Source organism: Apodemus sylvaticus, chromosome 13 (genome assembly GCF_947179515.1).
Source record: "Apodemus sylvaticus chromosome 13, mApoSyl1.1, whole genome shotgun sequence".
In the NCBI taxonomy this organism is placed as follows: Eukaryota; Metazoa; Chordata; class Mammalia; order Rodentia; family Muridae; genus Apodemus; species Apodemus sylvaticus.
In genome coordinates this window covers 285,502-300,592 of record NC_067484.1, presented here as the reverse complement: position 1 = coordinate 300,592, position 15,091 = coordinate 285,502, and the positions used below count along the sequence as shown (strand labels likewise).

The window sequence follows — 15,091 nt, the reverse complement described above, 5'->3', positions numbered from 1 at the left end:
TTTTTGGGTTTTTTTGTTGTGGTGGAGGTGGTTGTGGTTGTTGTTGTGGTGGTTTGGTTTGGTTGTTTTTTGTTTTCATTTTTGGTTGGCTTCTTTTGGGGTGGGAAGGTTTGAGGTAGGGTTTCATTATGTACCTGTGACTGTCTTGGAAATTATTGTGTAGACCAGGCTGGCCCGGAACTCACAGAATCCACCTGCCTCTGCCATCCAAGTGTAAAGGTGGATTAAGGTTCTTGAATTAAAGGTATGGGCTCCCACCACACCCACCATAAAATGTTATTTTAAAAATAAATAAATATGAAGAATTGAGTTGGAATTTTCATATTTATCACAGGCAAGTGGATGGAACTAGAAAATATCATCCTGAGTGAGGTAACCCAGTCACAAAAGAACACACATAGTATGCACTTACTGATAAGTAGATACTATCCCCAAAACTCACAAGGCCCATGATACAACACACAGACCATATGGAGATTAGGAGAAAGGAAGACCAGAGTGTGTATATTTCAGTCCTGCATTGAGGGGGGAACCAGGTTGATCTCAGGAGGTCAAGGGAGGGGGTGATGAGGAACTGGGGATAGCCACTGGGGGGTCCAGACATCACAGAAATGAGAGGCTCCCAGGACTCAACAGGGATGATTTTAGCAAAGAAGGGTAGATAGAACATTTAGAGACCACCTCCAGTAGACAGGCATGACCCCCTGTGGTGGGATAGGGCCACACACCCATCTCAAAGGTTTTAACCCAGAAATGTTGGCATCCAAAGGAAGAACAGGGACAAATGGAGCAGAGACTGATGTTTGGGCCATCTGAGGACTGCCCCACCTGGACATTCATCCTCTCTGCAGACACCAAACTTTATACTGTTGCCATTGCCAGGAGGCACTTGCTGACAGGAATCTGGTACGGCTGTTCCTTGAGAGGTTTAGCCAGAAACTAACCAATACAGATTAGGATGCTTGGAGCCAACCATCAGGCTGAGCTCAGGGACCCTGGTGGGGGAGCTGGCAGAAGGACCAGAGGAGCTGAGGGGGGATTGCAATCCCATAGAAAGAACAATATCAGCTGGCCGGACCACCCTGTGCTCCCAGGGATTAGACCACCAACCAAGGAATGTACAGGGAGGGATCCATGGTTCCAGAGACATAGGTAGCAGAGAAAGTTCTTGTCTGACATCAATGTGAGGAGCAGCCTTGGTTCTGTGGAGGTTTGATGCTCCAGTTTAGGGGATGCTGGCAGTGTATGGCCGGAGAGGGAGAGTGGGTAGGGGAGCAGCCTCATAGAAGCAAAACTGAAGAAGCAGAGGGAGGTTGTGGGATAGGAAGTTTGTGAGGGGTAACCTGGAAATGAGATATCATTTGAGATGACAAATGGAATAAATAAAAAATATCTATAAATATTATTATTTTTACTCTCCCTTTTAAATTTGTTTATTTTTAGTTTTCGATTATTTTTATATTTTTATTAGATATATTCTTTATTTACATGTCAAAATTTGTCCCATTTCCTGGTTCCCCCCAGAGAATCCTCTAAGCAATCCCCCCTCCCCCTCTTCACCAATTAACCTACTCCCGCTTCCCTGTCCTGGTATTACCCTACACTGCTGCATCCAGCCTTCTCAGGACCAAGGGCCTCTCCTCCCTTTGATGTCCAACAAGGTCATCCTCTGATGCCTATGAAGCCACGGGTCCCTCCATGTGTACCCTTTGGTTGATGGTTTAGTTCCTGGGAGCTCTGGGGGTACTGGGTAGCACACATTATTATTCCTCCTATGGTGCTGCAAACCCATTCAGCTCCTTGGGTCCTTTCTCTAGCTCTTCCATTGGGGACCCTGTGCTCAGGTCAATGGCTGGCTGAGAGTGTCCTCCTCTGTATTTGTCATGCACTAGCAGAGCCTCCCAGGTGACAGCTATATCAGGCTCTGGTCAGCAAGTACTTGTTGGCATCCACAATAGTGTCTGGGTTTTGTAACTGTATATGGGGTGGATCTCTATCTAGGTGGGGCAGTCTCTGGATGGTCTTTCCCTCAGACTCTGCTTCACACTGTATCTCCTCCTGTAGGTATTTTGTTCCCCCTTCTAAGAAGGACCAGAGTATCCATACTTTGTTCTTCCATATTTTTGAGATTCATTTTGTCTGTGAGTTGTGTCTTGGATATTCCAAGATTCTGGGTTAATATCCACTTATCAGTGAGTGCATACCATGTGTGTTCTTTTGTGATTGGGTTACCTCACTCAGGATGATATTTTCCAGTTGCACACATTTGCCTAAGAATTTCATAAATTAATTGTTTTTAATAACGGAGTAGTATTACATTGTGTAAATATACCACATTTTCTGTATCCACTCCTCTGTTGAGGGACATCTTGGCTGTTTCTAGCTTCTGGCTATTATAAATAAGGTTGCTATGAACATAGTGGAGCATGTGTCCTTATTACAGACTGGAGAATCCTCTGGGTACATGCCCAGGAGTGGTATAGCAGGGTCCTCCAGTAGTATGATGACCTACTTTTGAAGAAACCACCAAACTGATTTCCAGTGTGGTTGTACCAGCTTGCAATCCCACCAGGAGTGGAGGAGTGTTCCTTTTTCTCCACATCCTCGCCAGCACCTGCTGTTTCCTGAGTTTTTGATCTTATGGATTCTGACTGGTGTGAGGTGTAATCTCAGGGTTGTTTTATTTGCATTTCCATGATGACTAAGGATGTTGAACTTTTCTTTAGGTGATTTTCAGCCATTTGATAATCCTCAGTTGAAAATTCTTTGTTTAGCTCTGTACCCCATTTCTAATATGGTTATTTGGTTCTCTGGAGTCTAATTTCTTGAGTTCCTTGTATATATTGAATATTAGCCCTCTGTCAGATGTAGGGTTGGTAAATGTCTTTTCCAGCTTGTTGTTTGCTGTTTTGTCATATTTACAATGTCCTTTGCCTTATAGAAATTTTGAAAAAAATAAATTAAAAAAAAGAAATTTTGTAATTTTATGAGGTACCATTTGTTAATCTTGATCTTAGAGCATAAGCTATTGGTGTTCTGTTTAGGAAAATTTCCTCTGTGCCTATGTGTTCAAGGCTCTTCCCCAGTTTCTTTTCTATTAGTTTCAGTGTGTCTGGTTTTATGTGGAGATCCTTGATCCACTTGTACTTGAGTTTTATACAAGGAGATAAGACTGGATTGATTTGCATTCTTTTACGTTCGGACCACTGGTTGAACCAGCACCATTTGTTGAAAGGCTATCTTTTTTACTGGAAGCTTTTAGTTCCTTTGTCAAAGATCAAATGTCCATAGGTGTGTGGATTCATTTCTGGGTCTTCAGTTCTATTCCATTGATCTACCTTCCAGTCACTGTACCAATACCATGCAGTTTTTAACACTATTGCTCTTAGTACTGCTTGAGGTCTGGGATACTGATTCCCCCAGAAGTTCTTTTATTGTTGAGAATAGTTTTTGCTCTCCTGTGCTTTTTGTTAATCCCAAGGAATATGAGAATTGCTTTTTCTAACTTTATGCATAATTGAGTTGGAATTTTGCTGGGGATTGCATTGAATCTGTAGATTGCTTTTGGCAAGATGGCCATTTTTACTATATTAATCCTGCCAATCCATGAGCATGGGAGTTCTTTCCATCTTCTGAGGTCTCCTTTGATTCCTTTCTTCAGAGACTTTAAGTTCTTATCATACAGATCTTTCACTTGTTTGGTTAGAGTAACAGGAAGATATTTTATATTGTTTGTGATTATTGTGAAGGTTGTCATTTCCCTCATTTCTTTCTCAGCTTGTTTATCCTTTGAATATAAGAAGGCTACTGATTTGTTTAAGTTAATTTTATATCTGGACACTTTGCTGAAGTTGTTTATCAGCTGTAGGATTTCTCTGGTGGAATTTTTGGGTTGCTTAAGTATACTATCATATAATCTGCAAGTAGTGATATTTTGACTCCTTCCTTTCCAATTTGTATCATTTGACCACCTTTTGTTATCTAATTGCTCTGGCTCGAATTTCAAGTACTATATTGAAAAGATATTAAGAGAGAGGACAGCCTTGTTTAGTACCTAATTTCAGTGGGATTGCTTCAAGTTTCTCTTCATTTAGTTTGATGTTGGCTACTGGCTTACTGTATATTGCTTTTACTATGTTTAGATATGGGCCTTGAATTCCTGATCTTTCCAAGAGTTTTAACATGAAACAATGCTGAATTTTGTCAAATGCTTTTCAGCCATCTAATGAAATGACCATGTGTTTTTGTTGTTGTTGTTGAGTTTGTTTATGTAGTTAATTACATTGATGGTTTTCCTTGTATTGAACCATCTCTGCATCCCTGGGATAAAGCCTACTTGATTGTGGTGAATGATCATTTTGATGTGTTCTTGATTTTTGCATCAATATTCATAAGGGAAATTGGTCTGAAGTTCTCTTTCTGTGTTGGATCTTTGTGTGGTTTTGGTATAAGTGGAATTGTGATAGATGGGTAGAGATGAGATGGGTAGTGTTCCTTCTGTTTCTATTTTGTGGAATAGTTTGAAGAATATTGGTGTTAGGTCTTCTTTGAAGGTCTGATAGAATTCTGCACTAAAACCATCTGGTCCTGTGCTCTTTTTGGTTGAGAGACTTTCAATGACTGTTCCTATTTCTTTAGGGTTAATGAGACTATTTAGATGGTGTATCTGATCTTGATTTCACTTTGGTATTTGGTATCTATCTAGAAAATTGTCCATTTCATCCAGATTTTCCAGTTGGATTGAGTATAGGCTTTTGTGGTAGGATCTGATGATTTTTTTTTAAATTCCTCAGTTTCAGTTGTTTTGTCTCTCTTTTCATTTCTAATTTTGTAAATTTGGATACTGTCTCTGTGCTCTCTGGTTAGTCTGGCTAAGGGTTCATCTATCTTGTTGATTCTCTCGAAGAACCAGCTGCTGGATTTGTTGATTCTTTGTCTAGTTCTTTTTGTTTCTACTTGGTTGATTTCAGCCCTGCGTTTGATGATTTCCTGTCTCCTACTCTTCTTGGGTGTATTAGCTTCTTTCTGTGATAGAGATTTCATGTGTGCTGTTGGGATGCTTGTGTATGCTCTCTCTAGTTTCTTTTTGGAGGCTCTCGGAGCTATAAGTTTTCCTCTTAGCTTTCATTGTGTCCCATAATTTTGGGTATGTTGTGCCTTAATTTTCATTAAATTCTATAAAGTTTTTGATTTCTTTCCTTATTTCTTCCTTGACCAAGGTATAATTGAGTAAAGCATTGTTCAGCTTCTATGTGTTTGTGGACTCTCTGTTTTTATTATTATTATTATTATTATTATTAATTTTTTTTTTGCTATTGAAGACCACCCTTAATCTGTAGTGATCTGATAGGGGGCATGGGATTATTTCAATCTTCTTTCATCTGTTTAGGCCTGTTTTGTTACCAATTATATGGTCAATTTTGGAGACGGTACCATGAGGTGCTGAGAAAAAGTTATATTCTTTTGATTTAGAATGAAATGTTCTATACATATCCGTTAAATCCATTTGGTCCATAACTACTTTTACTACTTTACTTTTTAGTAGTTTCACCGTGTCTTTCTTTAGTTTATGTTTCCCTAATCTGTCCATTGATGAGAGCTGTGTGTTGAAATCACCCACAATTATTGGGAGAGGTGCAATGTGTGCTTTGAGCTTTGGTAACGTTTCTTTTATGAATGTGGGTGCCCTTGCATTTGGAGCATAGATGTTCAGAATTGAGACTTGTTCTTGATAGATTTTTTCTTTGATGTGTATGAAGTGTCCTTCCATTTTTTTGGTGACTTTTAGTTGAAAGTCCATTCTATACAATACTAGAATGGCTACCACAGCTTGTTTTCTGGGACCATTTGCTTGGAAAATTGTTTTCTAGCCTTGTACTTTGAGGTAGTGAGTGTCTTTGTCACTGAGGTGACATGCACCATTCCTGTATGCAGCAAAATGTTGGGTCCTCTTCATGTATCCTGTCTGTTAGTTTATATCTTTTTATTGTGGAATTGAGTCTATTGATGTTAAAAGATCCTAAGGAATAATGATAGTTGTTTCTTGTTATTTTTGATATTATTTTTATGTTTGTATGATTTTCTTCTTTTGGGTTAGTTGAAAGAAGATTCCTTTCTTGCTTTTTTTTAGGGTGTAGTTTCCCTCCTTGTATTGGAATTTTCCATTTATTAGTGTTTGTAGGGCTGGATTTCTGGAAAGATATTGTGTAAATTTGATTTTATCTTGGAATATCTTGGTTTCTCCATCTATGGTGATTGAGAGTTTTGCTGGGTATAGTAGTCTGGGTTGGCTCTTAGGGTCTGTATGAGATCTGCCAAGGATCTTCTAGCTTTCATTGTCTCTGGTGGGAAGTCTATGGATGCTGGGATTTGAACTCAGGACCTTCAGAAGAGCAGTGCATGCTCTTAACCACTGAGCCACCTCTCCAGCCCTCTCCTGTATTTCTTTAAGGGAGTTATTTATGTCTTTCTTGAAGTCCTCCATCAGCATCATGAGGTGTGATTTTAAATCCAGATCTTGCTTTTCTGGTGTTTTAGGGTATCCAGAACTTGCTGTTTTTGGAGAACTTGGTTCACATGGTACCATGCTGCCTTGGTTTCTGTTGGTAATATACTTGCATTTGTGTTTTGCCATCTGGTTATCTCTGGTGTTAGCTGGTGTTGCTGTCTCTTACTGTGGCTTATCTGCTCTGAAAGCTTCTTTTTCTGTGCTCCTGGGAGACCTGTTCTCTGTGTGCACAGGTATGTAGGTACTCCTGGAAGAACAGCTCTCTTGTGGTGGTATTTTTGTATGTAGCTCTGTGGCCCTTGATCAGTTCTGGTTGTGGAGGGAAATCAGAAGACTCCTATTCCAGGCTGCTCCTAGGCTCTTGTGACCTCAGGGTTTTCAGCTGTTTACTCTGAGCAGCAGGGGATGTTCTGCCTGTGCTATCTGGTCTCTCCACACTCCTGGGTGATCAGGTACCTCCCTTCACCACTTGGATATGGTGCACTGTGGCAGAGGATGGTCCCGAGCCAGAGACAGAAACCGGAAGGCCAAATGTTAGGTTTTTAAAAATCGGGGTTTTCAACAAATTGGGAAAAGATCTTCATCAATCCTTCATCAGATAGAGGGCTAATATCCAATATATATAAAGAACTCAAGAAGTTAGACTCCAGAAAACCGAACAACCCTATTAAAAAATGGGGTACAGAGTTAAACAAAGAATTCTCACCTGAAGAACTTCGGATGGCGGAGAAGCATCTGAAAAAATGCTCAACTTCATTAGTCATTAGGGAAATGCAAATCAAAACAACCCTAAGATTTCATCTTACACCAGTCAGAATGGCTAAGATTAAAAATTCAGGAGACAGCAGGTGTTGGAGAGGGTGTGGAGAAAGAGGAACACTCCTCCACTGCTGGTGGGGTTGCAAATTGGTACAACCACTCTGGAAATCAGTCTGGTGGTTCCTCCGAAAACTGGGCACCTCACTTCCAGAAGATCCTGCTATACCACTCCTGGGCATATATCCAGAGGATTCCCCACCATGTAATAAGGATACATGCTCTACTATGTTCATAGCAGCCCTATTTATAATTGCCAGATGCTGGAAAGAACCCAGGTATCCCTCAACAGAAGAGTGGATGCAAAAAATGTGGTATATCTACACAATGGAGTACTATTCAGGCATTAGAAAAAATGAATTCATGAAATTCTTAGGCAAATGGATGGAGCTAGAGAACATCATACTAAGTGAGGTAACCCAGACTCAAAAGGTGAATCATGTTATGCACTCACTGATAAGTGGTTATTAACCTAGAAAACTGGAATACCCAAAACATAATCCAAACATCAAATGAGATACAAGAAGAAAGGAGGAGTGGCCCCTGGCTCTGGAAAGACTCAGTGAAACAGTATTCGGCAAAACCAGAACGGGGAAGTGGGAAGGGGTGGGAGGGAGGACAGGGGAAGAGAAGGGGGCTTACGGGACTTTCGGGGAGTGGGGGTCTAGAAAAAGGGGAAATCATTTGAAATGTAAATAAATTATATCGAATAAAAAAATATAAAAAAAATCAATTCATTAAAAAAAAAAATCGGGGTTTTGAGGAAAGATTCCAAGAATTGATTTCTGGCTCCCCCATGCCCATGCATGAATGTGCATATGAACACACAGACCCAAAAACAACTCCACTGGTGCTGGTCATGGACGTTCTCATGCTTATTGTGAAACCAGGAAGATTGGTTTTACAGCAATCCAGCATATCCATTTTTAGACATAACTTGTATTAGCGGTTTACCTTTACCACTTGTGTGCTGTACCTACAGAAGCCAGAAGAGGGTGCAAGGTCCTCCTGTAACTTGAATTACAGATGATTGTGAACAAGATATTGTGAGTGCTAAGTAGTGAATCATATCCAATGCACAAGCAACAAGTGCTTTTAACTGCTGAGCCACTTGTCCCACCATGAGGATTATCTCTTAAAATACTGATGAGAAGTCTCTCTCAGGCCTCTCCTCCAGCTGTCTACTGGACATAAGCCACACCCAGCAGGCTGTTGCTGGGTTCTTTTAACAAATGAATAACTTTGTCACTAGTAACTGGTTTTATACAACTGAGAAAGATTCAAGATTGGGGGGAAATTAATGCAATTTTAACAATACACTCTATTCACAAAAGCTAGGAAATAGAATCTAATTAGTTCTTCACACACTGATGAGTGAATTTTTTTAAAGATGTAGGTAAATGGATGAACACGAACATTCTCTTTGGAAGGAATTGCAAAGAGTGCTAATGTCACCAGGAACAAGGTGGAGTTGCTGGTGGTGAAGGCTCTCCCAGTGGCCTGGGGAGAGGCAGGATAGATGAGGTAGAGACATGGGTTCATATGACCTTCACGTGCAGCTTTAAGGGCTGCATTTGCAACAGATCGAGTGTTGCTAGTTAAGGTTGAAGCTAACCTGTCCAGATAGCTCCCCTGAGCTCAGCACAAAGCGGAGGACTCTCTTTCCCTGCAGGGCTTCCTCCTCTCTACCTGACAGGAAATCCCAACCCCCACACTCTTCCTAAGGAATGTCATATAATCCTTGGCAAAATTACAAGTTCAACTTCCTGGAAAGCCTCTACATGAAAATGAGGAATCCACAGAACCCTCAACCTCAGCCAATGAAACTCCACCCTAAAAAGGACCCCTTCCCACTTTCCAAGGATTATAAATTCCTTGTTTACCCCTAATAAAGAGCACAAGCTGTTTTGCTGACTATGTTCTAAGAGAGCTGTTTTCTGAAAGCTGTAACATGGACATCCCCAACCCCACACACATTGCCTCCACTTTCCATCCCCCAACCTGACCCCAGCATTTATTCCAGACTTTCACCCTTTCTTTCCTGATGTGTAAAAAAGACTCAGGCCCCAGAACTCAGTTCCTCTCCATCTTTCCCCACTTGGTGTGCAGCAGCGAGCACCCGGAAACCCAAGGGGAAGAGGCAAAAATGGAACCACAGTCAAAGGAGTGGAGGATTGTATGGAGCTGTGGTGCACCAGGTTCAAGACATCCTCACCTAGTCCCCAGTGTCCTATACCCACTCCCTAACCCAGAAAAGCATTTCTGTGATCCCTGAACATCAGCAGAGATCTGTATAAACCAGAATAGAGGTTGGGATCCTGCTGAGAATCAAAGCTGTCCTTGCCATAAAAGCAAAAGACCGTCCCTGATAAGGTGTGGTTACTTGGAGAAGGCACCTGTGCGAGGTGCTCAAAGCTCACCAAGGTGATTACTCAAGGAAAAATGGGTGAGAGAACAGAGTGGTCTCCACCATATCTGCCGGAGTGGACCTTTTCTGACATTGTTTGAGAATGTGTCTTTTCTTTGTTCAAAACCTATATTGAGAAATAATAAATTAATAATTTAATGATGCAGCCAGGTGTGATGGTGTACAACTTGAACTCCAGCACTTAGGAGGAAGAGGCAGAGAGGCAGAGAGGCAGGAAGTGAGTTGGAGTCCAAGTCCATCCTGGTATACAGAGTGAGCTCAAGGCTTGACATCCAGGACTCCACAAAGAAACTCTGACTCAAAAAAAAAAAAAAAAAAAAAAAAAAAGGCTTGGTGATGAACCTGAAGCGTGTAAGCTTTTATGAGGTGGGGTCACTCTTTGCCTGTTTTGTCTTTTCAAGACAGGGTTTCTCTGTGCAGCCCTGGCAGTCCTGGAACATAATGTAGACCAGGCTAGCTTCAGAGATTCATCTGCCTCTGCCCTTGGAATACTGGGATTAAAGGTGTGAGTCACCACTACCCAACTGTAATTTTGTTTTTTTTTTTTCCTGACTTTCTGTCATATATATCATCATTGTGTTTGTATACTTCCTACTGCCTTCTCTAATTCCCTTCTCATCCCCATTGACCCCATTTTTCTTCCCCCCTGAATCAGAGTCTCACTGCAGCATTGGCTGGCCTTCAACTTGCTGTTATAGAACAGTATGACTTTGAACTTACAGAGCTCTCTGTTTCTGCCCCTGTCCCACCCCTGCCCCTGCCTGCCCCTGTCCCTGTCCCTGTCCCTGCCCCTGCCCCTGTCCATGTCCCTGCCTCTGCCTCTGCCTCTGCCTCTCAAATACTGGGAATAAAGCGACCCACTACACCCAGCCACCCCTTCTCTTTTGCTGTCTTTTTTTTTTTTTTTTTTTTTGTATTCAGGTCTTGAGTAATTGAACACCACTATAGTTCATGGTTGTCACAGCCATGTCATAACCAGGAGACAGCATTTTATGACATTGTTCCTTTGGACCTTACAATCTTTGCACCCTCCTCCCAGTGTTTCTGGGTCTTGAAGAAGATATAATAGATGTTATGTTTAGGATCCAGACTTAATGGTCAGTTATTCTAAGCACTTTGAACACTTGTGAATCTCTGTATTAAACATCGACCTCTGATAAATTTCTGTGATCTGGGCTGGACTGAGACTTGCCTGTGGGTATAAGCATAAATACTTGGAAGGCAGAGTGACTAGTGTGTGTTTCACAAAACTGAACAATCTTAGAGTCAAACTCTATTTTTTGAGCACAGATGTAATACAACCATGACTAATCCATGTACTATATGACCAAAATAAAACTCCAAGCACAGTGTCATATCCTCTATGGAACCTTAAAACCTTAAGAGAGGAAGGCACAGTGGTCTCCAGTAGAACAGTTAGAGCATTCCTTGTGGCCTTGCTTGGAGGTCAGCTTTTGTTTTTAACAGCTGTGATAAGACTCACCACTGTCTTAAAACTTTCAATGACTTCCTCACTCCTCCAGTTTACTTTTTGATATGGTTCATCTTGGGAAAACGCACAGCTTCAGAAATAGATTTTACACTCTTACATGTTAAAGTTATCTGGGAGAGAGATGTTTTCCTCTGGGTACATCTAAGTAATGTGCAGTAAACAAGTTCATTGACCCCCATGGGTGACAAGATGGTCCAGGTCCACTGGGAGAAAGAGTCCTGTCATCCTGTCCTTGATTTAGCTGTGTCTCCTAGCCAGGCTTTCTGAGACACATCCTATCAGTGGGATTCGCACTGCCCTGAAGGGCTCCCAGTGCCCAGAACTCAGAGCCAGAGAAAGTTTCACACTGATCCTCTTCCCCAGTCTGTCCTGTCTTAGATTTTGGAATTTTTTCTTCAGATTACTTTTTTTCTATTTTTCTTTCTAAGTAATTAAATTGTACCTTTCTTGTGTTTCTTACCAATCCTTGTCTTTAGTTCATAATATTTTCACTGTTTTGCTACATTTATTTATTTATTTATTTATATTTGCAGCTGTTGAAGACATCTCCACATGCCCTTTGTCCTTGTGTTTCCACCTAAACTACCTCCACTTTCATTAGAGTTAAATCTCGTTTGGCATATGCAATGTAGTAAAGTACATCTGTAATGTTCCTTTGAACACTGGAGCTACATGCTCATTAGTGTTTACACTTTACCCATCAATTACCACTGTTATGTTTGTGTTTTTGTTAAATTATGGACATGCTATTAGGTAACTGAAATGTAATGTTTTGGTCATGATTTATGACATATTTGAAATAATAATAGAAAACCATATGCATTTAGTGTATTTAGTCCAATTTCGAGTTTGCTGTTGTTGTTATTGTTGTTGTTGTTGTTGATGATTCATTGAATCTTTATGAGGTCTTATTCACAGATACACGTCCTATCTGTATATTGTATTATGAATGTGATTACATGTACAAGCATGACTTTCACGACATTTGCCCATAATTCCCTGCTGTATCACTCTACCACTTCCATTTCTCACACATGGCTAAGTCTCCCCATTGGGTTTGTGAATTTCTCCTCCAGATTCCACATATGTGTCATGTTTATCTGTGTGAGAGTGCTTTATTCCACATAACACAATGATCTGCAATTCTGTTAATTTCCCTACAAATAATAAGAGTGATAGAAAAAAATTTCTCCAAGAATGTGCTCAACACTGGGCCTTTCATAGTAGCAACTTGTCTCTGTGTTCTTTTTTTTAAAATTTATTGATATATTTATTTACATTTCAAATGATTTCCCCTTTTCTGGACCCGCACTCCCCGAAAGTCCCATCAGTCCCCTTCCCTCTCCCTGTTTTCCCACCCAACCCTTCCCACTTCCCTGTTCTGATTTTGCTCTATACTGCTTCACTGAGGCTTTTCAGAACAACATAATCCACACATCAAAAGAGGTACAAGAAGAACGGAGGAGTGGCCCCTTGTTCTGAAAAGTCTCTGTGTTCTTGATAATAGAAGCTCTACACAGGGATTGGGACCCCAGAATAACCCAAAGGTTAGACTCAGAAACAAATCCCAAGTGAAAAAAATCTTTCATTGAGAATTGTTTTTAACATTGAAATATGTCTGTGCAGTGTGTGCATGTTGGTGCCACAGAGGCAGGAGGAAGGCTCCAGATCCCCTGGAAATGTGCTCACAGTGGTTAGCTTCCACATGAGTACTGGACTCTGCTCTGGGTTCTCTGGAAGAGCAGCTGGTGCTCTTAACCACAGAACCATCTCTCATCCCTGTTGTGAAATCAAAAATAAATACCTTGGAAGTGTTTAAGAGTATGACTCTCCAAAAGTGTTCAGATATGTATGTTACTGTCTACTTGGGAAAGATTAGAACTTTCAAATGGGACTTTAAAAATATATAGTGTGGGCTAGAGAGATGGCTCAGCAATTAAGAGCACTAGATGTTCTTTCAGAGGTCCTGAGTTCAATCCCCAGCAACCACTTGGTGGCTCACAACCATCTGTAATGGAAACTGATGCCCTCTTCTGGTGTGTCTGAAGATAGCTACAGTGCACTCATATACATAAAAGACAAAAATAATTCTTTAAAAAATTATATGCTGTGACTAGTGAATAAAAGCTCTTTATAACATGCAAGTTTGCCTTCCAGGTCATTAACATGCTGCTTCTTAATATAATAGCACTCAGAAGATTTTTGCTTTGAGCCCACCTGCTTCAATACTTTCTATCTTTTGAGGCTCTCGAGACTCCCTGAAATGCAGTTCCCAGAAGTATAGCATCTGGACCTGAAATACTAAGGAGTTGGACATTTTTCTAAACTTCTCTCCTCCTGATGTGTCTGTTAGTATATTTTCCCACAAACCTCAGTATGTAACTAGCTTTATACGTCAATCTGATTCATTTTCTCTGAAGGCCTGACTGGGATGTTGTTTCCAAGCAACATCCTCTTAGGGGTTTTCTTCTTATCTGAGTTCTGTGTGGGTATCATAGGGAACTCATTGCTCTTCATGCTGTATGTGTACACATTCTTGGTCAAAGCTTGCTTTAACAGACCCATTGATCCCATTTTCATGCACCTGATGATAGTCAATATATTGACAATCATATTCTCTATTAAACCATATATCACGTCATCCTTTGGAGTGCCCAATTTTCTAGATGATACTGGCTGTAAGGCAGTTGAGTATGTCTACAGAGTCACCAGGTCTATGTCCACCTCTACCACTTTTATCCTAAGCACATTATAAGCCATGACCATCACTCCCAGTAATTCTAAGTGGGCATGGCTTAATCCTAGACTCTGTAAATGGACTTTTTGCTCCTTCCTGTTTTCCTGGCTTGTCAACATAGTCATATACATGCACCTCATTAAGACCATGATAGCAAAAACTAATTACACTGATATTGATTATGGTTATTCTCATGTTTACTGTGTAAGTCTTCCACCCAAGTACCCAAACCCAAGATTATTCCTGAGTATTTTCATAACAAGTGACCTGCTCTTTCTGGCCATTATGGTATGGACCAACCTCTACATGGTGACCCTCCTCTACAAGTACCGCAAGAGAGCCCAGCATCTCGGCAACCCAAGCCTCTCCTCCAAGTCGTCTCCTGAACGCAAAGCTCCTCACACAATCCTGTTGCTTGTAAACAGCTTTGTGTTCTTTGATTTGTTGAATAACTTTGCCACTCTTTATGGTAAGTTTTATACACATGAAAGAATGCTAAGTTTGGGGGCAATGATCACAATTGTGGCATTATTTTACCCTATACTCTGTCCATTTCTACTGATGAACACTAATAAAATTCTTTCACTGTGTATTTATTTCCTACCAATACTGAAAATTACCTATTTTCAAAAAACAGTTGGTGCCTGATATGATGCCCAGATGTTCTTTTTAACAAATATATCTTTCTAGTGATTTTTGTGTTATATTGGAAGCTGTGTGGCTCTTAAGTCCTTGGTATGGTCCCAGTTATAATTGTCACAAGTTGTACATTTTCAAATTTTAGATTTTAATATTTTTATCAATAAAATTGCATCCACACCATTCAACAACTTTCATATTTACTGTCCATTGAAATTATAATACTTTAGAGCTTGTAAAATAAAAACTCATCTTGTTAACCTCCACATAAATACCATCATAAATACACACATAAATTTTGTACACAAGAGCAGACACACAAACCTATACACACAAAGATAAATAGATAAAAATAGATAGATAGATAGATAGATAGATAGATAGATAGATAGATAGATAGATAGATAGATAGATGATAGATAGGCAGATAGGTAGGTAGATAGAGGATAGAGTTTTCAAAGATTTTTTTTT

At 40.4% G+C, this 15,091-nt stretch overlaps 1 pseudogene; it reads left to right on the top strand.

Annotated features, from left to right (window-relative positions):
- The first annotated feature begins 13,675 nt into the window (after positions 1-13,675).
- Positions 13,676-14,629, top strand: LOC127664117 (vomeronasal type-1 receptor 4-like; annotated as a pseudogene).
- The last annotated feature ends 462 nt before the right edge of the window (positions 14,630-15,091 follow it).